Source organism: Cupressus sempervirens, chromosome 5 (assembly GCF_028749045.1).
Source record: "Cupressus sempervirens isolate cs-2001-9-10 chromosome 5, ASM2874904v1, whole genome shotgun sequence".
In the NCBI taxonomy this organism is placed as follows: Eukaryota; Viridiplantae; Streptophyta; class Pinopsida; order Cupressales; family Cupressaceae; genus Cupressus; species Cupressus sempervirens.
In genome coordinates, this window is record NC_143122.1 from 378,554,718 (window position 1) to 378,580,266 (window position 25,549).

General features: G+C 35.5%; 1 long non-coding RNA gene and 1 pseudogene across 2 annotated transcripts; one reads left to right on the forward strand and one right to left on the reverse strand.

The window, feature by feature from the left end:
- Window positions 1–911: 911 nt before the first annotated feature.
- Window positions 912–21,845, reverse strand: LOC149556346 (uncharacterized). Of its 2 annotated transcripts, XR_016364683.1 has the most exons (4): window positions 21,586–21,845; window positions 21,168–21,273; window positions 6,183–6,367; window positions 912–1,419 (listed from the first exon to the last, which is right to left on the reverse strand). It is a non-coding gene; the product is annotated as an uncharacterized LOC149556346 (long non-coding RNA). The 2 variants fall into 2 exon arrangements; XR_016364682.1 differs by lacking the exon at window positions 912–1,419 and having other exon boundaries at window positions 6,129–6,367.
- On the forward strand, window positions 6,521–7,483 carry LOC149556347 (peroxygenase pseudogene; annotated as a pseudogene).
- Window positions 21,846–25,549: the final 3,704 nt, after the last annotated feature.

Genomic DNA, 25,549 nt, shown 5'->3' on the forward strand with positions numbered 1-25,549 from the left:
AGAAATAAATTTTCCAACTTTGTTCTTCAGTAACCCACGTGATAATAATATCACTAAAAATTTAACCTACCAAAAAATAGTGCTATGGGAATTGTCACATTCACAAAGGCAATTTGCATACCATACAACCAACCTTTTCTTTAAAATAATTAAGATACTCATACATCAAGTAATGTCCACAATGTGGATAAGAATTCAAAAGGGCCAACTAAAAGAAAGAAAGCTATTGGCAAAAGAAGTCAAGCATAAACCAAATCTAGAGAAAATACTAAAGTCAGATATAGGTTATGTTGACTTTAAAAAAATACAAATATCTCCTGACTACACACAACACCTAAAAAAAAATGTCTTCACAATGATACAACAACTAGGACCGCCTACTTTCTTCCTCACATTTACTAGTGCTGAATAGAACTAGTCATCATTGCAAATGACATTGAAAGAACTACATACCTCCCACAATTCAACAAATAGACAAGACTTTGCTGTAGAAAATGAAATTAATGTATATGAACTAATCAAAAGAGACCCAATAACTTGTGCACGATACTATAGGCACAAGATGAATTCACTTAAAACAATGATCTTGACAGACCAATCTTTCTTTGGTCTTTCTTTGGAAGTGTATCAGACTATTTCTCAGTAACTGAATTTCAAAATCGTGGAAATGAACATGACCATTTCCTCATATGGGTTCGCAATGCTCCCATGTATGGAAGACATAGCAATACAAGAATTACAGAATTTATAGACAAATATATTACATGAGACACAAAAGATTTAGAACCAAATATAACAATACTACATGTACACCACCATACAAAACGATGCAGAAAATCCAAAAATGCACATTGTAGATATAATTTTCCATTTCCATCAATTAGGAATACAACAATACTTGAACCATTAGAAGATACAAACGGAAAATTACATTCAATTGCTACACAAATTCGTACCAAACTTGAAAAAACAACTTACAACAATACATTTACATTCATAAATTTTTTAGAAGAAATAGGTGTCAATGAAAATGACTACATAATGGCCTTAAGATCTACAATCAATAGGCCTACCCTTTATCTCCAAAGAAAACCTTCACAGATATAGAACAATAGCTTCTCCAAAAAAAACCAGAGCTTTGGAGAGCAAATACAGATGCGCAATATGTCCTGAATGCATATGTTGCAGCAATGTATTGCAGCTCCTATATGGAAAAAGTGGATAGATCGATGACAAATGCATTCAAGAGAATCCGTAAAGACCACCAACAACAAAATATAAACGCCCAAAAAATGATATTGAAATTAGGAAATGCTTTACTGAACCTCCACCAAATCTCATCTCAACAAGCAGCACATGTTGCTCTTTCACTACCACTAAATCGCAATTATAGAAAATGCATCTTCATTGATATGAGAGCTGAAAATGATCGAACATTTATATTAAAATTAGTGAAAGAATTAAACAAAGAGAACGATGAATCAGAAAATGTAATGTGCAAATCAATGATGGACTACTATTTACAACGTCCTTAGATTATTTCAAACATTTGCCTTGCAAAATTTGTCTTCGAACATAAAAAAAAGGCACTAAGCTTGATCATAAAACCAAGCCAAAAGTAATTTGTTTCATAAACTTCAACAAACATATTGACATAGAGAGTCATTGTAGAGAGCAATTAAGAATATATAAGTCATTCATAATAAGTGAACATACCCTCAAAGAAAATTGACACTTGGGAAAATGCATACTTGCAAAATCAAACAATTTTCCAAATAAATCATACAAAATTCTGCTACACCACAAACTCTTTATGGGGTGACATTGACAAAGCTATCTCTGAAGTCAATGACAATGATGTCAATATTGAAAACACAGGATTTACAAAAAAAACTCTTGCAAAAGAAGAAAAATATGACATACAACAAGATATTCAAACTACATTCAATAAGAACACCAATTATCTGTCCCCAAGACCATTTGAAATTGCACGACATCCACAAATCATGGACAACAACAAATACTACAGATTAAAAAGATCCCTAAATAGAGAGCAACAAACGATCATTAAAGGCATTGTCATGAAAAAGTCAAAGGATCCTAGCACTCCAATAAATTTGTTCCTAATAAGAGGAGCAGGAACTGGAAAGACATTACTACAACAACTATTTACCAAGCCCTCATCCAATTGTACAACAATACAATTGATAGTGATCCTAATAAACCAAAAGGCCTAATGACTGCATGTATTGCAAAAGCAGCATACAACATTGGTGGATCAACATTGCATTCGGCCTTCCACATACCTTTCAACAAATCAGAATTTGCCCACTCAGCACAAAGACATTAGATACAATGTCAAAGACTTATAATCAATTGCATGTGCTTCTCATAGATGAGATCTCTTTGTTAGGGTCCACATTTTTACGGTACCTTGATAAACGATTACGCAATATTATGCAACTGCCTACTAAATACTTTGGCAACATTGACACAATTTTTTGTGGTGATCTCTACCAAGCTCTCCCAGTGTTAGACTCAGATGTATTTAACAATAACCCATCTCCAACAGAATTAATGCCCTACAATTTTTGGAGAGACAAAGTAAGGTGCTATTCTCTAACCACAACAGTACGGCAAAATGGTACTCAATTCATTGCTACTCTTAATAGGATATGTTTGGGAAAACATACAAATGACAATATACAATACCTCAATCATGCTTGCTTACACCCAGCGCTACTTAACCCAACATTTTCATACCTCTTCTTCAGAAGACAAGATGTTGACACACATAACAAGAGTATGCTATCCATAGTTCCTGATAACAACATTATATTAGATGCAATTGACCTTCTAGACCAAAACTATACTGCAACACAAACCTACAACCATGCAACAACCCTACCAAGTCAAATAATCTTAAAACCAAACATCCTTGTTGAAATTATTGAAGGAAACTATAACACAAAAGATAGCCTTGTCAATGGATCAAATGGAATCTTCAAAACATACACAAAACAACAAGACATTGACATAATTTGGATCCAATTTAATGATCCCAAAATAGGCCACCACTAAAGAAATAAATTAGCTCAGTACTACACAACAAAAATTCAAAGAGATTGGGTTCCAATACATCGAATAACAAGGCCAATTCCAAAAATGCTCACTAGTGGACAAGTAAAAATTAGAAAACAGTTCCCAATACAACATGCATGTGCTCGAACAATACACCGATCTCAAGGGCTAACATTGGAAGGCCTCGCTTTTGACCCAAATGGCATTACACAACATGGCTTAACATACACAGCACTTTCAAGAACAAAAAAAAAATCATTCACTATTTTTACTTAAACCTTTACAATCAAAACATTTAAAAGTCAAACAAATTATTCATTGCGAAATGTCTCGCCTCCAAACAAATGCACAATGGAAACATGAAAATCAGCTAACTTGCTCAATGCAAGATTCACATATACTTCTATGCACACTAAATACCCGTAGCTTGAGAGCACACACAAATGATATTATAAATGACTATAATATCATGGCCTCCAATATTTTGTGCCTCCAAGAGGTCCACTTGCCTCCATCCCATACAAATATACTCCACAAATACAACAGTCATACACTATATCATATACACGGCATAACAAACAATCTACTAGTGTTGAATACAAGAGAGTATAAAAAAATAGTGAAGCCATAACATTGACACTGCGTCACCATGCCACTGAATTCAATGTTTCTAATGTTTACATACGACCCAATACTCCTATAGATGAGATCCTGGCCACCATGACTGACATCTTTACCTATCCAATCCAACAAACAACTCTTTTCATTATAGGAGATTTCAACTTAGACATGTTTAAGGACAACAAAACAACAAGAAGACTCATACAACATATGAAGCAACACAACACACAATTTGTTCTCAACAAAACACATACTCCAAATAGACCACTAATTGACCATATATGGACTAACTCAATCAGAAATATATGTTCCACCTATAAAACAAAAACATATTGGACAGACCACCTCTCAACTTTCATAAACATTCATTCTATAAAACAATAACATAAAAAACCAACAATTATAATCTTCCAACATGGCTTAATGTTGTCATTTTAGATACATTCAATTTAATTGTGTTTTTACCAGCAACATGGATACAACAAAAGCAATAGATGAAGCAGATACAAATGAAGAAAACAAATCAAAAAGGTAATCACATCAATTGCTTCAATTTATTACATTATCTACTAAATTAAGAAACTTAACATTGTGTTCTTTTCTTCATAATAGGCCAATAGCAATGGAGACAAGAAAACCAACATCTGAAGCAGATACAAAGAAGCAAAAAGAACCAAAAAGGTAATAACATGAACTTTTTTTTAATCTTTTACAGTTTTCCAAATCATGCAACTTGACATCATGCTCCTCATTTTGTAATAGGCCAAAATTAACTTGTGAAAGACCAGTAACAATTAAAGATCTAAATGCTAGGAAAGTTGGCACAACTTTTGAAGGCAATGTGTTGGTCATCTAAGAAATTGTCCTTGACAAAGGCATAGGAATGTGCGAAGTCTTACAAGCTGATCTAACAGACTCAAGGGTGAAATGACAATAACACTAACTGTTGGCAGCAATCTCCTATGCAAGTTCGAGGATAAGATAATACCAAGAACTGCAATAGCGATAAAAGATTTCCAAGTTGCACCAAAAACAGATTTCGACCGTGGAGATTCTGACTACATCTTACTTTTAAAAGATTCTAGCGAAATTGAAACAATTCCACCACTTCCAAATGAATATAAATTCATTCTAGGGACAACTATAAAACAACTTCTTTCCAGTACAAAAGAATATGCTTATGGGACAATAGGTCCACTAGCTGTCGGAGCAAACACAAAAGGAACACAGTACATACTTGATATCAAAGATGGACATACAAATGTTGATAAAGCACCAGTAAGCTTCTTGACTCTACCCTTATTTTCTTTTATTCTTTTCTTCACAATTTTGATTCATCTCCCAAAATAATCAATGTTACTCTTCCAAAACAGCTCTACATGCATCCAAATTTCTCTCCAATATACTATCAAATCGAAAAACAATTACAAAAAGGTGAAATTTCAATCTTCCTTTTTAGAAACATTGCAAAAAAGAAAGACCAAAAACATGCTCTCCATACAACTCCATCAACATATATTTGCAGTCTTAATGACAAAAGAACATTGGACAGACTTGATGTACTACAACACACCACATTTGAGGTAATTATTTCAAATATCTCACACTTTTCATTTCATACAATCAGATTCAACATTCTACTAATATTCTTTAATCTTCTTACAAGTTGTTGGGCTCTTCAGGCCTACAAATGTATATTCAAATCCATTCTATGCATTTTGTCCTAAATGCAACTACAGATTTGACAACTATGCCACACTAAATGACAAAAAAGCACATTGTACCAAATGTAACGAAGAAGTCAGCTACATATATTCCCTTCATGTTAAAGCAGTCATTACTAACAACAATAATCAAACTATCCACTACTTTGCAGAAAAGAAAATTGCTAAGCAAAACTGGCCTTCCTTAAAAAACATGACATATGACGATATGTCAATGACAAACCAGCAATTACATTTATGTTTCAAGACTTCCAACTGAGAGGAAAGTTCACTCTTAATCAAAGAAGTCAGATTGCTCGTGTTCTTGCACTTGAAGATTAGCCCGTACACTGGTTTCATTAAGGTATACACATTCACAATACTCTTCTTTTCATCTCATTTCATTTTCAATAATTGTTTCCATGTTATACTAACTTGGCTCATACAATGATGTCATTGTATAGGACCCCAACTACATCAAATGCTTTTTTTCATACTATAGCTCTTACGAAGTTTTGATCTCAAATACCACTCGACAATTAAACATCAAATGCAACAATATATTGTATATGCACTTGACAGTTGTTTATTTACTACTTGTATTCAACAATTACTCTCATAATTCAGACACATATATAATCAAGTCTACCATAAAACATACATGCTATCTATGCTAATTTTGAACATTCACTAGTAACATTCAAGCAAAAACATTTGAGCATATACTGAATGTTTTTCATGCCATGTTTAAATTTAAGAGTTATATGCTACTTGTACCACTTTATTTAATGTCTTCTTAACGTCCATTATGCCTCTGATAGTTTTAATGGTATTCAATCTTATATATCTTTCCTTCAACAAACTATGTCTATAATGCTCTTTCACCATATAAATTATCTATAAGTTTTACTGTTTGCTTCATGTCTTTAACTTCTCAAATGCGTCAACTCCAACTGATGCAACTGCAACAATGAAAACCAAAATCAGGTATTCTATTTCACGCCTCCATTGTCAAATTTAACTTGTATATATAATAATGACTTCATAACTCCTTCTTCACTAACTTGCTTCCACTATCTATATCGTGTACAGAAAAATCAACTTTTCAGCAGCAGATGGAGGCTCCATTCATCAAACAAAACCGCCCAAAACCACATTTAGGTACCATTTGCTTATTCATGCTTTTTACATATTTTACTTGCAATATTTGCTTTCAACTTTCAAGACTTATATAAAAATATGTGCTGATCAGCAGCACCCCTACTATTTGCAAAGGGCAGCACTAAATTTGCTGGTAGTTTTTTGAGTTGTCTGTTGATTCTGTACTAGTGGATCAGTTCCTTAGTTTTGAATATTATACAACATTTTATACAATCTAATCAGCTTACAAATTAATACTAGCTATTACTATAAAACTGTAAAATATATAGAACATTATATAATTTTTCCTTCAGCCCTTCTTAAATTGTTTTTTACTAATGAGTATTTTGTTGGATTTGACTATACTCAGGTTTCCGGGCTATAGGATTTGGAGTTTTCATCTCCATTATAGCAGCATTCCTTATTAATGTAAACCTGAGCTATGTTACTTCTTCTGTGAGTATAAATCATTACCTTACTTTTTCTTCACATGTTAAGCTACAATATATTCATTCTGACCAATCCCAAACATGAAGCAGGGGTGGATATCATCACCATTGTTGCCAATATATACTGCAAACATTCACAAGGCAAAGCATGGAAGTGATTCAGAGGTTTATGACACTGAAGGAAGGTTTGATCCTGCAAAGGTTGATGCTATCTTCAGCAAATATGCGGTCACTCATCCAGACAAACTCACAAAGTCAGAGTTTGAGAGCATGCTTAAAGGCAATAGGAATAAGAATGACTTCTTTGGATAGTAACCACATAGATTGGTTTTGTGTCACTTGTTTTGTATTTGTTCCTAGTTTCTATGTCACCAAGCCCCTTCTATGTGCTCCCAGTTCTTTACACACATCTGCAAACATGTTAATGTAAATATGATTGAAGCGTTTCTTTGACAGCTCTGTGCTTTTAGGCTCAAAGTAGCTGAAAAAGCTTATCATCACCAAGTTTAATGAAGAGATTGATACTTAGCTGCTGCCTTCAATGATTTTTTGGGTGCTCTAGTCTTTTAACTCTATGTTTTAAGATTGACTACCTTTAACCCACAGTGTATTATGTAAGCATTCTACTATTAAATCTATATTTAATCTCAATTGCATATTTCTTCTATGTGATTCTTCCACTCTTGTGCCTTTCATTCCATTATGCTAAAAATTGTAAGCAATTTAATTTCCCCTTAATGCAATACTACTTCAGTCAACCATAAAATCATGAAGGCAGGAACTTTAGCGCATGCACTCCTTGTTGAATTAGCAAAGCCAATCAGTTATTTATTGTGAAAGGAGGTGATGTTTGGAAAAAGCAATAGACACCCTTCTAAAATTTATAAATAAGGATGTAAAAGACACAAGAGACAATTAATTCATATTCATATTTTAAAATTTTACATATCCTATGCACATTGGTATATTATATTTTTTCATTGGCAAAGAAATGAATTCCTGATCAAAGCCCGTGGATTGAATCATTGGGTGAATTGTGTGGGATCCGGATAAATTTGCAATAGATTGATCATCTGTAAGGAGTGTCTTTATTGTGATTTTATTTCTGGGATAATTATTTATTTTAAATTTCGGAGTTTTAAATTATTATTAAGTTGTGTCCTTTATAAATATTTTTATTTATTTTCTATTAATATTTTAATGTTTGGACAAGTGGATTGGATCATTATTGCATTTTAAATATGATAAACATAGATATTGTGAAATATTTAATTGTTTTTGTATTTATGTCTAGTTTGTCTCCATATCGCAAGAGTTAAAGTCCATTCTAGACTAGTTTAAAATTGCGTTCATATAATTGATCCGTCATGTTTGGATTATTAATTTGTTTATAGTTTAAATGCATTGAACTTTATAAAGTCAACTTATAATATTGACTTTGATTGCCCATTTAATTAAGCACTGGTCTTTATATTACTCTTGATTCGCAATCCATATGCTTGGCAACTGTTTCATTTCTTTCCTTTGACGAATTAATATATTCATTTGTTGCATTAATCTATACTTATTCTTATTTGAAAACATTCATACATTCACTTATTATTCTTAGTTCATAAATTTCAAGTTTTAAGCTTTCGATAATTCTTGCCATTTTGGAAGCTTTCATTACATTCGCATTCTAATCGATCTGCTTTAAGCGTCTTGGATCTAAGTGTTTTGTCCAAGATTAGGTACACCTGCTTTGGTCTTGCAGAGCCAGAAGCGCAGGGGATTTGGATCACATCGATCAATCCCGTCAAGTTGGCCTTAACTGGTTGGATATCCCAACATCAAGTAGGCGAGGCTCGTAGGATTCCAATCTACGGTTTTGGGAACCAACAATACCCAAATTTGAAAGTCAGTCTGTAACGAAATTTGCTTCTCTATAACAATGATGTTGAAAGAGTGAGCAATGCCATTAAACAAATCGTCCAAAAAATTCTCATGGTGAAGGAACTGTTACAGAGCTATGAAAGAGAGATTCTAATGGTGAATAGTTATTACAATTCCTTAATCTATTCACCATTAGAATCTCTCTTTCATAGCTCAGTGGCAGTCTGTTCACTATGAGAAGTTTTTGGACGAATTGTTTAATGGCATTGCTCACTCTTTCAAAACACAGTGTGGCCCCTCAATGTTCGGACAAGTCCTCTTGTCTGGATAAGCATAACGCTCTCTTCACCATTAGAATCTCTCTTTCATAGCTCAGTGGCAGTCTGTTCACTATGAGAAGTTTTTGGACGAATTGTTTAATGGCATTGCTCACTCTTTCAAAACACAGTGTGGCCCCTCAATGTTCGGACAAGTCCTCTTGTCTGGATAAGCATAACGCTCTCAACCTTAAAATTGCAGCAATAGTTATAGGTGGCACAATAGGCATGTGCCTCCCAATGATAGGGTTGAGCTTTCTTGCACTAAGGCCGGAAAGAGATATATTTGTTATTCTAAAATCTTTCGCATGTAGAGTCATTTTATCTACGAGATTTGTACACGTTTTAATTGATGAAATAGATGTTCTTATTACAGTTCCTTAATCTATTCACCATTAGAATCTCTCTTTCATAGCTTCGTGATAGTTCCTTTACCATGAGAAATCTTTGGATGATTTGTTTAATGGCATTGCTCACTCTTTCAACACACAATGTTGTTGTGAAGCTTTCACATCATTGCCCCAAATTTGGGAACCCCCTTTTTTCTCGATCACCTTGGCAATAATTTTTTTGAAGTTGTCCAAAAATTTCCAATTTTAGAAAAATTTACGTCTTGGACACCTTCGGGCCAGGAGAGATGGGTTAGATTTATTTTTCACCCGTTTTTAGCTTGATTTTATGAAACTTGTAATTTTATCCTTAGGCAATACAAATTTCAAAGACAACATTTTCTCGATAATTTGGACTATACTTGGCAGGATAAAGTTACAAAATTTTGGATTTAGACGGTTTTTATTTTGAAAATTAGATGTAATTATATAATCTTTAGCATTTTCAAAGTAATTTTTTTTAGATTTAATTGTTTCAAAAGATTTTAATTTTTGGTGAGAAAGTAATTTTGTGATGGTGAAATCAAATTGGAAAATTGATTTTAGATTCTACAGAAATGATTTATTTTTGTTAAAAAATTAAAATTGTATTGCAAAATTGATTTTGGATTAAATTGCAAAAGTGGCATTAAAAAGGTTAAATTCGCCTTGAAATTTTTCAAATCTTTTAAGAAATTGGTAAATTAAAATTGAAAAAATCGATTTTGGCTTGCCAAATCCGATTTTAAATGATATTTTAATTACTAAAACGTCATTAAATGAAAATGTTTAGCATCTCCAAGGCTTTCTTAATTTTATTTTTGCAATTTTGGTCTTGACCGGCAATTAAAAATGCAAAATTCACTATGGCAAAATTAATTTTTACCTTGGCATTTAAATCTGAGCCAGAGTTGTGCACTAATTAATTTTTTCTCTCCTATAAGTGCAAGTCGGCTGGCTTGGAGGAGAGTGTAGAGTTGAGTATAAAGGGGTTTCCCCTTTCTTTCTTCTCTCATTCCATCAAACAGCTTCTCCCATTCTTGGCGATTTTGTCAAAGGGCGGTTTTCTCTTGTCTTTGGCGGATTATCTCTTGGAGCGGCTCTTTCTTGCCTTGACGATTTTCTAAACAGCTTTTACCTTGGACGATTTCTCTAACAAGGAGCAGATTCGCATGTGTTTAAGATTTAGCAAGAGGCAGCCTTCTTCCATTCTTGGCAATTTTTATTTGCAAAGGGAAAACATTTCCATGTTTGGCAATTTTTGAGGGCAGATCTGCACTTCTTTCATGGCGATTTCTTCCTAGGTCCGATTTTCTTAAGGAGCTGCGATTTTGCATCAGATCTAGACAGTATTGTTTGGTAAAGGAAACATGTGATTGAAGTCTGATTTTTTTTTGGCACATGCATGGGCAATTTCAAGAGGACAAAATTCTGATTTCTTCAGCTAGGGCATCATTATTTGCAAAAAGGCTTGAAATTCTTAGGTCTGATCCGAACTTCAAAGAAGACCCAACTATTGGTAAAGGTGAATTCAATTCATTCTAGAGCTAAAAGGTGGTCCTTAAGTGGATTTCACTCCTTGTTCTTATCTAGTTTTGTTTCTCTTGGTTTTTCTTGCATTCATCATCCCATCTATAGGTTGAAGTTTGGAGAAATAAGTGTAGATTCCAAAATAAGACACTTGGCGAGGCAGAAATAAGCTAGACCACCCTAGGAATGAAATTGTAAGATATAAGTGTAGTCCATCCTAAGGTAACGAAAAGGCAGAAATAAGTGGTAGTCCCACCCCTAGGTTGAAGATTGGAGATTGATAAGTGTAGTGATAGGACTTGGAGAGGCAGAAATAAGTTAGAATCCATCGATAGAAAAGTTGGAGATTGATAAGAGTAGTCCATATCACTTAGAACGAAGAGACAGAAATAAATGTTTAGGATGGTAGATGTTAGTGCAAGCAAGAACCCTAAGGGAACAAATACTGAGAAAGACAAAGAGGACATGACGCCCAAAACCACCTTCTCAAAAATGAGGCGAATTGCCAATACCAATATCGGTACAGTGAACATGATACAGCTAAAAGACAGACTAAAAGAAGGACAATCCCCCATGGCAAAAAAGATTTACAAAAGTGGAATTGTACACGCAGCGATCTTCCCTCCTACCTTGCCTTGTCCAGAATTAGTTATGGAATTTGCATCAAGGTTTGATTTGGTTAGTAAATCCATCATTTTTGACGATGGGAAAAGAGTGTTGGCCAACATCAACGGACAGGTGATCGAAGAAGCATTTAACATCCTTCAGTACAAAAGCATGACAATACTAATGATGGACCAAGCGGCCAAGTCATTTCAAGATAACCAAGAGGCTTACTTCATGCACCTAAAACAGGATTGGCTGCACGAAGGAAAGAAGGGAGTCACCAGATCATCAAGGCTCATAGTGGCAGACTTCAAATCAGAATATGGAGATCTCATTGTGCTTCTCAGACGTATCATGGGCCTAGCTCAAGGTATGCAATTCGACAACTAGATGTACTTCTTTATTGATGAAATTGAAAAAAGAAAAAGAAGATTTGATTGGGCTAGGATCATAAGCGAGAATCTAGAGTTGCAACTTAGAACTATACAAAATCAAAAGCAATTCTACATGGGGTCTTATCTATTCTTTTTGATTGCTGGATTGTATAAAAATCTTGGGCTTAAGGCCTTGGGAGAAATTGGCAATGGGCCAAGACAATGTTTGGTGCATGAATGGTATCCACACCTTCATTTGCACAACAACAAAGACTAAAAAATATTTTGTGACGCCTTTGCCATGAAGACAGTAAGGGCATTACAAGGGACACCTGCTAAGAGGCTCTCATCGGAAGCAAAAGCAAAGATTAAGAAATATGGGAGTTGGTTCATCCAATTTCCGCAATTCACATACATTAGAGTAGCAGGAAGCACAGTTTGTCCCAAGATGCTTCCAAGATACCTACCCGACAAGGTAGTTTTGATGGAATTGGCTAGGCAACTTGAGCATTATGACAGAATAATGAAACTCAAGGGTGAGATAGGGATTACCTTCTCATTTGGAATTGGCAATGATAGTTGCCCCAATCGTGTCACCTTTGCAGCTGCGGAGAAGGAATTGGAATTGTATCATCTAAGATGGTACAAAGCAAGGCAAGGATTTGATCCTAATGGTCTTATCAAGGTATCTCACGGAAACGCATTTAAACATGTTCCCACTATAGAAGACTTTTGGGCCAATGCCAAGGATGACTTTCATGTGAGAAAGCTAGCTTTCTCAAGATTGTCGGTGAACATAATGAGAGATATCAGATGGAGAGGCCTTGATATTCCTGATCAACTAGAGGATGATGGAAATGTGCTATGAGAAGATTATGATACAGTAGAGGGAACAGAGTTGAATCCAGTAGATTGGGATGATCATCAGGATCCTTCCTTAGAGGCAATTACAAGGACAATTGATTTGCACACCGAGTCGTGGTACAATAAAAGATTAAAGAAACTACAAAGTCAAAGGATACACCTTACTTATGAGAAGATGAAGCCAAAAGAGGGTCCAGCGAAATCAGTCAGACAGAAAGGTGAAGGAAGTAGCCAGCAACAAGAAACAGTGAGAAGCAAGAAGAGAGCTTTGGAGGTTGAGAAAAGCAAAGAACATTTGGAACCTCCAGCAAAGAGACAACATGCAACAACGTCAAGGGAAAGTATAATTGAGGCTAGAGGTCAAGAGGATCGAGGTAAGCTCTAATTCAGAGTCAAGTGGTTACAGTGATAGCACCAAGTACTCTCCTCTCTCAGAAAACCAACGTAGAGATGACATGGCAATTATTAGTGAAGAAGAAGATGGGCCAATTGATATTGAAGAAATAAGTCAGGCGCCTAAGGCCGTTGGTGATGCTTTGTTAGTCAAACCAAATCCAGATTTGGGGAGATGCACTGCACCACTATAGTTAAGGCAAATGCTTATGCCAAGAGGCGAGGTAGTAACTACCCGAACGGTCGAGGACATCCAAGGATTAATGGAAAGGGGTGATAGCGAGAACTAGAAACAAATGGCAAAAACAGTGGCAAGGGTGATTAGGAGCAATAGTGATGGTCACCGAAAGGTTTAGATTGCTATACCGACAGTTGACAAGGCTTTGGATGAGATTGCAGCCCAAGAATACGAGATAGTGGAGCATAACTTGGGAAGAAATACGGATGACATGGAGTGTGAGGAGATCCAGGAGGGCATAGTTTCGATAAGAGAAAGGTTGAGGAAGGCAAATGAAAGGATCATAAAGTTGGAGGCCGAAAACAAATATGGGAGAATTTGCCAGCCTATCCAACAGTTACACCAGATAGCCCTTCCTTAAGACAGCGGGAGCAATATAAAAGAGATATCAGCTCAACTACATGAAGTCAAGGATTGGATCCATGATACAATCGAAGACGGGCGAAATTTCTTGCCTTTCTTTATCTCGACATTTCGGTCATTAGTGATAGTTAGAAACAAATTCAGAATATTTGAAGAGGAGTGGAAGGATTTCCTTCCAGTCAAGGATTTAGCTATTCCAAGGCTACAGGCGTTCATTGGGCTTCCAGAGAAATATTTGGAAAGGGCCAAATTGGTTGATGAAGGAGGATTGAGTACGGTAGAGTCTTGGTTTGTTGCCTTGACTACCAGATTGAGAACACTTAAAGAGATAAAGAATGCAGTTGCACAGCACAGCCTAGCTGTCGACACTTCCATTTCAACCATAATGAGCGACGTTGGGGTGGCACTTGATTTTGAGGATATAAGAGAAGAGGACATCAATGAGACAAGGCTTGGATCAAGATTGGATGAGTTAGGAAATGTCGCTATCAAGAAGAAACATTTGGGTACCCTTTCCTCCCTCAATGCATTTATCGGATACGCAAAAGAGTACGAGAAAGACCATGAGAAGACACTACAAGCAGCAAGCAACATGATGAAATTGGCTGAGCTCAAGATAAAGCATACACCTTGCCCTCCCATGGAAGAAGTTAACGAAAGACTAAGTAAGTTCATTGCCTTGGCTAAAAGAATGAAAGAAAAAGGGAGATTTATATTAGAAGATCATTTGATGTAAGCCCAAGTGGCAATTTTTCTTCCTTCTTGGATAGGACAAGTGTCTAATTCTGATTAGCAACCATTTTGGTGCCTTCTCATTGGTTACCACTTTTCCTTTTTTTTCATTGGTCCATTGACGAGGTGGCATCTTCTCATTGACTGATGGGGTGGTAACCTTAATTAAGGTTTCTAGAATCCGATCTGGATCGTTGATTTTGCCTCTTTATCTCTACAGTCGGTTGTAAATTTTGGCCTCTATATAATGCCATTTGCTCTCACTTGTAACGGTTAAAGAAAATTATTGCAAAGATAATGCCAAAAAAATCACTTTTCTTTCTCATTGTTGTGACTTGCATGGTGATTAAGAGCTTTTGGTGTTGTTACATGGTTTCTACTTCCACTAGTTAGAATAAGATTTTCTTTGAAGTTGTTAAAGTAAATTTCATTTCAAAAAGTTGCTAAGTAAGATTAAAAGTAGATGGATAGTTGTATGGTAGCATTAGTAGATGTTTAATAGGGATCTATGACTAGGCCACTAGCATCCTAGTGGCTTGTTGGGAAGCCTTGTGTGGTGAACTAGTTCATTTTCCTTTGAATCATTGCATCGATGGAGGTAGAGCCGCTAGTAAACTTTCATTAGATTCGATCCCCATCCATTCGCTAATCTTTACATTCATAGAAGTAGGAGTAGAATAGCAAGTAGTTTAGGAGTTGGAGTTTTGAAGAGGAAAGTTAGAAAGGCATAAGTCATAATAACATTCACCTTCCATCACCATCACCTTCTCCATCAACATCATCTGGCATTCATACCAAACCATCATCACTACCACCATCCCACCAAAAGTCCAAGTTGTCCTCAAAAAAATAGTGTAAGGCCACCGACGTGATTACCAGCAAATCACATTGATATACTGAGTTAGTATCCACAGGTGTAAGGAACATTGGAGTTCTTGCTTATGTCTTCATAAGTATTAACTTTTCAAGAGAGGATTTGTGTGTTTGATACTCCGTATTAGATATTCAATTGCTAATATGTTATGTAGTGGTACAAAAACTGACATCAACAAGTATGACCCCTCAATGTCCGGACAAGTCCTCTTGTCCGGACAAGCATAACACTCGCAACCTAAAAATTGCAGCAATAGCAATAATTCTTATAGGTGGCACAATAGGCATGTGTATCCCAATATGTGTCTCCCAATAGTGGGGTTGAGATTTCCTACACTAAGGCCGAAAAAAGATATATTTTTTATTCTGAAATCTTTCGCATGCATAGTCATTTTATTTACGAGATTTGTACACGTTTTAACTGATGCAATAGATTGTCTAGTGAACCCTTGTTTGGAGGGGGAGATCTGGAGCAACTTCCCATTTTCAGAGTTTCTTGAGATGACCGGAGCAGTCACATGCCTAATGGTCGACACTACAGCCACTGGATACAATCAACGTATCCAGCTTAGACAAAATGGACCTGGAGTTGGTGTACCGCTAGCAGAAATTTGTAGCCCACATGAACCTAAAACGTGTCTAGTAAGCCCCTGTTTGGAGGGGGAGGTTTGGAGCAGCTTCCCATTTTCAGAGTTTCTTGCGATGACCAAAGCAGTCATATGTCTAATGGTTGACACTACAGCCACTGGATACTATCAACATATCCAACTTAGACAAAATAGATCTAGAGTTGGTGTACCGCTAGCAGAAATCTCTAGCCCACATGAACCTACCACTGAAAGCACTCCTTCACCACCATTCCTTCATCAAAGAATCATTTTGAAGGTAAATCCTACCTTAACAACTTGTCAGCTCTGCACTTTACCATGCTCTCCAATCTTTTGTCACAACCCATTGTCCTTAAACTGAATGAGTTGATCTTTTAGTTGCCATCTGGATTTAACTGATATCTATTTTCTTTTATAAAAAAAATCAATGAGTGAAGAAAAAGTAATAATATTAATAATGTCAAAAATTTGTTCCATGTTTGGCGATGCTGCATTTGTTCAGGGGATCTACCTACTGAAAATCCCAAAAAATCGTTGAAATTTCCAAAGGCTTGCTTGCAGAAGATTTTGGAATGATGATTTGGAAGCACAGTACTACAATGTAGGATAATTGCCTCTACCTCTGCATTCTCATTTCAATTTTGTAGAAATCTCACAATTGTGATTGACAAGAAGGGAAGGGAAAGATCTTCCAAGTGATAGGGAAAGATAAGTTGCTCTGTATTAGCTCTTGGGTAAGAGTGTCTATCTGAAAAAAGTCACCTTCGTGACATGCACATCAAATTTTGTTAACTGTCAGTTGTCTGGAGGTTACTGAGCTTGACTGCAAGTATAGAGTGAGAGAAGAATTGGGAGATAATGGTCCCTATAGTCTGGAAGCTCTCTCATCACAGGACTTTTGTTTTTCTATGACTTATTTTATCCCATAATATTAAGAAAAAACTAATGCAATTCCTACTTATCATCTTGAGAACCATTCTAATATTGCTATCTGTCATAGATATTTAGTATTTATGGAAAGACATCAGAAAGGATCATAAATTAATATTAAGCAGTTGGGAATTGATTGCAAATTCCTATTAATCTATTGGGAAAGGATTGTAAATTCCCTTTAATCAAATGGGAGAGCATATGAAATCTTGAATAAAGAGGAGAGGGCCCGAAGGACACCTAACTTGTCCTAGAATGATATTCTCGCATTAGACTATATAGAAAGACATCGGAAATGATCATAAATTACTATTAAGCGGTTGAGAAATGATTGTAAATTCCTATTAATCAATTGGGAAAGGATTGTAAATTCCCTTTAATCAAATGGTAGAGCACATGGAATCTTGAATATAGAGGAGAGGGCCCGAAGGACACCTAAATTGTTCTCCAATGATATTCTCACATTAGACTATATGGGAGATGCATCTCCAATTTATTTTTTCATAAAGATCAGATCTTGTCTGCCGTTTCTGTTCAGAATTTCACGGTGGCATCCGGGAATTGCTGCTAGATTATCCTGTAACATTATAGATGCAAAAAAGCTGAATTCTGGTTGGATTATTGGCCCGGTATGCCTTGCTCACTAATATACAAGATTTATATGATTGCTGCCAGATTATCATGTAACATTATAGATGCAAAAAAGCTGAATTCTGGTTGGATTATTGGCCTGGTAATGCCTTGCTCACTAATATACAAGATTTATATGAATCAAAAAGAAAACTATCTTTTGAATGGGACATTCAAACGAAAAATCCTTTTTAAAAGAGCATTTCACATCATTTATACGCCAGTGCTATTTAGGGGGAAGCAACCTTTGCTGGACAAGGAATAAAGAGAGCAATTATAAAATCAAATCTGGCTATCATTTCATCAAACACAGTCAGGTTCCCTAGGTGTTGGAATGGCATATAGATCACATATGGCATGCCTCTGCATCCACATCCCCAACACCTTCTCCGAATGTAACACACTTGGATTACTGGAAGCAATAAGGTTCTAACCTTTAATAAACATAATAAAAGATTGATTAAAAGCCCTTCGAGTCCATTATACTAAATGCACGTGCGACAGTAGATCATTTGTTGTTGCATTGCACTATCTCAACAGAAATACAACATATGAAGTAGACATTTTGGGAAATGTTAAGGTAACATTATTGTTGCTCACCTAAGGGCACTTCATGGCTACAAGTTCTATGGAAAACACCTTTATTGTCTATTTTATGTCAAATTTGGCTTGTGTAGAGCGGTGAAGTATTGAGAACATGGACTTTTTTGAAGGATGTTCAAACAAATTGACCGTAAACTTTAATAGTATATGAAAGAAAAAATAATTAAGAATGTTAGCAAAATGTCCAAATCTGAGATATGAAAAAATCAAGCAATGGGATTTTGTATATAGTCCTCCTGTTAAATATGGTATAAAGATGCAAAATGGAAAGCAACACTAGAAGGGGGTTGATAGAATTTTGATGATTCCACACAAGGTGATCCCACTCGAGTGCATGTTGATGTGCTTCATGATTTCAGGGGTGACTGTGTTGGGAGAAACTCGACACTTAGGCCATAATACTAATAATGAAGCAAACTGAAGTCAATTCTTGCAGGATTGGCTATTGCATATGCTGAAAAATGTCAGAATATAGTTGTAGAGGGAAATTTCGGGTTCTAGCAAATGAATTGAACAAAGAATCCTGCCCTAATTGGAAACATCAAAGCATCCTAAAGGAAATTTTAATCTACACTTTCTTATGAGAAAATTTATAGCAGCCCATTGTTAACAGAAGCAAAAAGGGTAGCTAATTTTTTGGGGAACAAAAGGAATAAAATTATCTAATTTCTCAGCCCTGGAAAGTAAGGACATTAATGAATAGCAAGGTCTTTCCAAACTTATATATGATGATCAGCAACTCTGATAAAAAGAAGACACAACATTTGGCCATAGGCATGCCATTATGGTGTTACTTAAAGCTAATTTGGAATTGATGCCGACAGTGAGGTATCTTGGTCCTTTGTACATGTTGAGGATGTGGGTGGCAATAAGTTTAATATATTAATATGACATGGAATGAATGATATGTATCCACTATTAATTTTAGGGACTTCTCTAGAGATGCATTTGTGATTTTGGATTCAAGATCACATTCTTCCTCAGTGCCCCCTCCTTTATTGACCCTATGTAGTTTGTGTATGGAGTTGCTTTCACGGTGGGATGGAGAGGCTCTAGGAAACAACCTTGGCAAGGGCATGCTTCAAATTGCTGTTTAAAGAAGATTTTCAATTGCTCAAGCATGGTCAAGCTGAAAGTGTTTAAGGCTCTTCTGGTATGTTGCAGCCACCTGTTTCAATTCTGGAGGATTTCAAGACAAGGCTAGTGGTAGCTGTACGAAACTAAGGTGCAGGATAGCATTGTGGAGCTTCTTGTTAGTCTATTCCTTTACCAAGTCAGATACAGCAGACAAACAACATTTAACTCTCAATAAGGACGAGGTACAAGAGACAAAAAAAAACATTTAACTCTTGCTAAGAAACAGAGTACAACACTAGAAACAGTCATACTTTAAACCTGTCAGCTGATCAATGATCAATATCAATCAGTCTTTACAAATTCAGCAAATTTTGGTAAAATAGTACCAGACTTTGGACAAATCAGCACCAAGATGGCACCAAAAAAGGTGATCAATTTCAGCTGATTGACTGGTGTCAGAGCTACAAGACTTTTTAAAATATTCTGCAGTTGATATATAATGCCTTCGAGTGTTAAACTACTGATTGATAGATACTGTGTAGGGATGCCAAGTTCCATGCTTCAAACTGAAAGCAATGCAGAGGATTCCACAATATCTAACTAGACTTACTGACTCAATTCAGACAATTCAGTTTCAATAATCACAAGACTTTGACTTTTACCTGAAAAAAGCCATTCTCCTGACACACACATCAGATTTTGTTAATTGTCAACTGACTGAAAGTCACTGAGGTCGACAAAAAGTATAAAGTGGAAAAGGAATTTGGGAATGATGGTTTCTATCATAAATCAGTCTGGAAATTCTCTCATCACAGGAATTGTGCTTTCACATACTTGTTTTGTCTCAGAAGTAAAACTACTAATAAAATTTAAAAAAACAAAATCTAAGAATACAAAGAAAAAGCATATAACAAATACAAAAATTAGAATTCATAAACAAAATGAAAACAAAAGAGAGGCATGCCCATGGCAAAAAAGGGAAGAAAATTACAGCTGAGCAAACCAAAAAAAAAATCAATCAGAAATTCCAAAGGATTCAGCAACATTTTTCCTTTTCTTGATAATGTTGTGCTTGTTCAAATTTCAAAATGCAAAATATGCGGTTTTGTCTTACATTTTCAGGACTTCTACTTCACAATATTAGATGAAAAGGTTCAGATTGAAGTTGGCAGTGCAGAGAGGATTAAGGTTTGGATCAATTCAGTGAGGTGAGGAATATCATAACAACCATGTGGGCACATTAAGAAGAGAATTGAAAAATGAGATAACGAATAGAAAAACCAGATAAGTTTTTTAGAAACAGATATATGCTACCAGATAACTTTTTTAGAAACAGATATATGCTACCTAAGCAGGCACATTGAGGAGAAGCATCTAGATTGAGGCATGTGTTTCTAGGCATGTGTGTCCTTTGCCCATTAAAGAATTTATATAAAGGATGATGAATCTCTCTAAGTACATGTTAAAATAAATATTGAAATGAAAACAGTCAGCAGCCAGCTTAATAAATTCTGCCCTCTAACTTATACGATGCACTTTTTGTAGAGTTCTGTAATTCATCCATTATTCAAATTACTTTTAAAAGGTTTACATCTCTGGTTTAAAAGAGCCTCATTGTCATCAACTGTAGAGTATCCTAAAAAGATTCAATTTCTAAAACTTACTAAATGTTTCTGGTCTTCTACCCAAAAAAAGAATACTAAATATTCATGGGTATCTCTACTCCTCAAAACATAACTCTCAAGAATTAAAAGAATCAAAAATTAAGGAATTGGTCAATGTAAAATCCACATACCTGTTAGTTATCCACGGAATTCTCCAGTGAGAAACTTATCAACTGCCAGCATTAAATCATCTGAAGTGGGTGGCCCTTCTTTCATGCCACCTTTCTCACTGAATGTCTGCAAAAGACCAGGATGAACATGATAATTCTAGCCTTATAGTTCAGAGAAAATACTGAGACACTAAAAAGAGACATGTGAGAAAAAAAAAGAGATGGATGACGAGCCAAATCCAACATCTAACATTCCAAACATTCATTGAAATCACTAAAGCGGATCTGACTCTATCTCCCAAACCAAGCTTTCACTATGAGGGCATCAACATAAGCACGGTAAATCATATCCAAAATCCTCTGCAAATGAACTATTTAAAACATATAAATGTTCAGACATGACGGAAAACAAAGAGGGCAGAGTATAACATGTACTCACTATTTTCTGACCTAATCTCCAATCAGCGCAGAGTCCTTGCCGCTGTCTACCTCCATTTCCAATTAAAAAATGACCAACAACATAAAAAAAAAAGATACAGAGGATACCAAAAAAAGTGCAATTCAAACACAGAAAACAAGACAAATACGAAATCCAAAAAGGGGAAAAATCAAAACCAAATCTCAGACACGAGGCATGGCCAGGTCAAAATCATATAATACTGGAAGCAAATCAGACCAACAGAAAAAGATAGGAGGGACAATTACAATTTGCTCTGCTTCTCAAGTGAACAGGCCACATAACAGAAGCGGATTCCTGCTTTTATCAACGGTCGTGCTTTCTTTCTTCAACGTTCACTGGTTTTTTGGTCTCTGCCGTTGATCTGCTTTTTGGCTACGCTCCTACGATCGTTTGGAAACATGCAAAATGGATTCAAAGCTCTAAATTTAGAAGTATAATTAATTTGCCACAAAGCTCTAAACGTAGAAGTATATTTAATTTGCCATAAGATTTGAAGCAAATCTTCGTTTCAAATAATTCTGATTTTTTTTTAATATAAAGTAAAATCCTATTATAAATAGACATGAATTTATTGTTTTAGAGGTATTAAATTATATAAAGGACGCCTTTTCCACATTTAATTTGGTTGTGTTTTTGTTTTAGAAGTCTAAAATGTGTGTATTAAGTAAATGAGTTAGGTACAATAGAAATTTCTAAATTTATTTATTATATAAAATAATATTTAAATGGATAATTTAATTTATATAAATGTATTTTATTAAGTTTCTTATTTAAATAGCTAAGAGCTTACAGTACATAGCTAAGAGCTTACAACATAACGGTAATTTGTGAGCTTCTCATGTGGGAGGTTCTAGGTTTGAACTCGCTTAACACATAAAAATAATTAATTACAATAAATAACAATAATTAATCTAGGCCAATGCTAACATTCACAATAATTATAATTATAACCCTAAGTAATAATCTAGCTATTATCATATCTCTAATACTTATAGCTATCCATAATCCAAACTCTAACCCTAATCATTAGGTAACCACAATCTCAATACTAATCTTAATCATAATTCTAACAATAATAAACCAAACTCTAATCCATATCCTATAACTCTATCCCTAAATATTATGTGAACCCTAATCCCAACCATAATTCTAATCATAACCCTAAACCATAATCTTGCCTCTAACCTTAACCATAACCAAATTACTAACCTTAACTATTTCTTTACCATAAGAATGACATTGGACTTGACTACATCACTACCCCAAAATGTAATCCAAACTTTACCCTAAACCCTAACCCTAATCATAATCCTCACCCTACCCAAACTGCAAACCTTAGCCCTAACTATAACCATAATCTCAACTCTAAACCTAAATTTCACCCAAACTCTAATTAAAACCCTAACCATAAAGGAAACCATCAAATTAATTAGGCAAGACACTATGTGATATCAAACTTTCTTGTAATGCCCCAATCGAAGATCCTTGGAACAAGGACAAACAAAGGCTAATATTTATTTTTAAAGGTAAGGTGTAATAACAACAACTTACACCAAAAAGAAACGAAAGGCTAACATAAATCAAACACCAAACATCCCCAAGCATCACTACTTACCAACTAAGAATCAAAGATCACATGAATCATGAGAATACCCAAAAGAGATGTTCCTTTTAAACCCAAGTAAAAGTTCCTAGCATGATTAAACATACATGTCCATTTCCAACTAACCATAACATAATCAAGTATAGCAAGCAGATGTCATCAAACGGTCATACACAAGACAAAGGCCTGAGGTTACAACCGCTCATGTACTAGACACCATGCTGAAAGACAAATGTTGAACCCTAAAATTTGGCTAAGTCTAAAATTCTAAAGCCTTGAAATTTGACTAAGTTTGAAAACTTGAAGTCATGAAATTTTCTAGAATCTTTATCTTAACTCCTAGAGGGCTAGAACCTATCTCAAATGAATCATCACATATATTAAAATATATCTTAAGTATAAGAAAGAAGAGTATGCCAACTTATATTTATAGGAAGATGCAAGATCATAAAGGATATTCAAACTATAATTTACATCTTCTTGAAGTGTGTGCAAACACTCGCTATTTGCCATGCGATAAAACAACCTGGATGCTAGCATGAGGTAGGATTTACTCTTACCCCAGTATTCCCTACGAGTCATGTGAGTTTCCCCATCATACATGCGCAAGACTTTGTCTTGTCGTGCGAGGGAGTACATACTCGCGAGAGAATACATACTCGTGTGAGAGACTGCTCTTTCCATACAATAAAAACTAACACAACAACAAAGCAAGAAGAAATGCGTAAAAACATGAAACCTCCACATTGAGGACTACTGGATCCATGTAATTTGAGGAATGATCGCTCGAGAGCACAAAAGTAGATCTAAGAACTTGAATGAAGCTAAAATACACATTACAATAGCATACATCCATCTAATCAGCATCATGTCAATATATGAAATGAGCATAAACAACATCGCAACAAAAAGGGAAGAACACACATGTGATATATCCAACTCAATTCAACTATGCTCATTTCCTCCCTACCATAATGGCATCATGAGATCTCAGAGATCCTAACCATACCCCCAAGTATGACTCTTGATTTTCCAACAAGATCCTTAGAGTTGTCTCATGAGACCTTTCTTACCAATAAACCATCCATTAACATCACATGAAATAAGAAACATCTAGCATGCTAATCTACCAATAGAATCACTAATCCAAAACAATGGTAAGAAGTCTCAACTAAGCAATGTGATACAAGATCATGATAAAAGAATGCACCAAGTGACATCATCTAAACATGATATCAAATGCATCCAAAGTAAAACATAAATCACAAGAGAACATACTCCAGATACATCAAAGTACCAAGTGAATACCCAACACCGGTCTCAAATTGGAAGTAGACCATCTCTATACACCGGTCCCCAATAGTGGTATAGGTAGCTATGCCTCCCAACCACGTGGTACTCGTAGGCCCACAGCCATCGTGCTCTTGGAGATAATGACCTTACCACAATCACATAAGACAATCACCCATGGCTAACACGTGTGCCAATCAAGAATATGACACCAACATCTATATGATCAAGAAGATAATGCAGTACAATAGGTCATTGGTCAAACCCACTAAGGATAACTATGTAGAGACTTAAGTAGAGTGTAAGGTGTTTGGCATTGAAAATCCCAAGCTAAACTAGTATGGTGAATCAACTCCCTTAGGAGACCACAAACCTAGTGTGGTAACATCAACTCCAATAGGAGACCACACACCCTTGTGTAGTAACATCAACTCCAATAGGAGGCCACACACCATCATGCCCTTGTATAGTATGGTTAATGAACTCCCTCAAGGGGCCACATACAATATAAGTATTCTCTTATCATATCATTAATTTTTATTCCCATTAATTAATTATGGTTATCACTTATTAGAACCTCTTCACGTTACCTTGTCAGCCACTTCTAGGTGGGGGTACATGAGAGAAGCCACTTCACCATCTACCCTACATACCCATGGTCATCACATGATGAGTGTCCGTAGGAAATGCAAGTTCCTAACCTAACTCCCAAATGAACAATCCCTCAATTGGCCTAAATTTAGGAGTTTGAGTCTCATAAGATCTCATCATCCGCACACACATGTGCTCATGTGTGAGCACAACCATCCACACCAAATCAACGATAGACAAGGGTTGGATGAGAAAACAAGGACACCAAGTGCAAAAACTATTAATCTTATTGAGGTTTTGACAAAGTTAGTGATAAAATACTTAGTCATTATCTAGCAAATTTAGTTAGACATCACTATGACCGAGCTACTACTTAGGCTGAGTAAATAGAGAAAGTTGAGCAAAAGCATTTAAACAATACATGCCTAGCTGATATGGCAAGTTAGTATATGCCAAGAA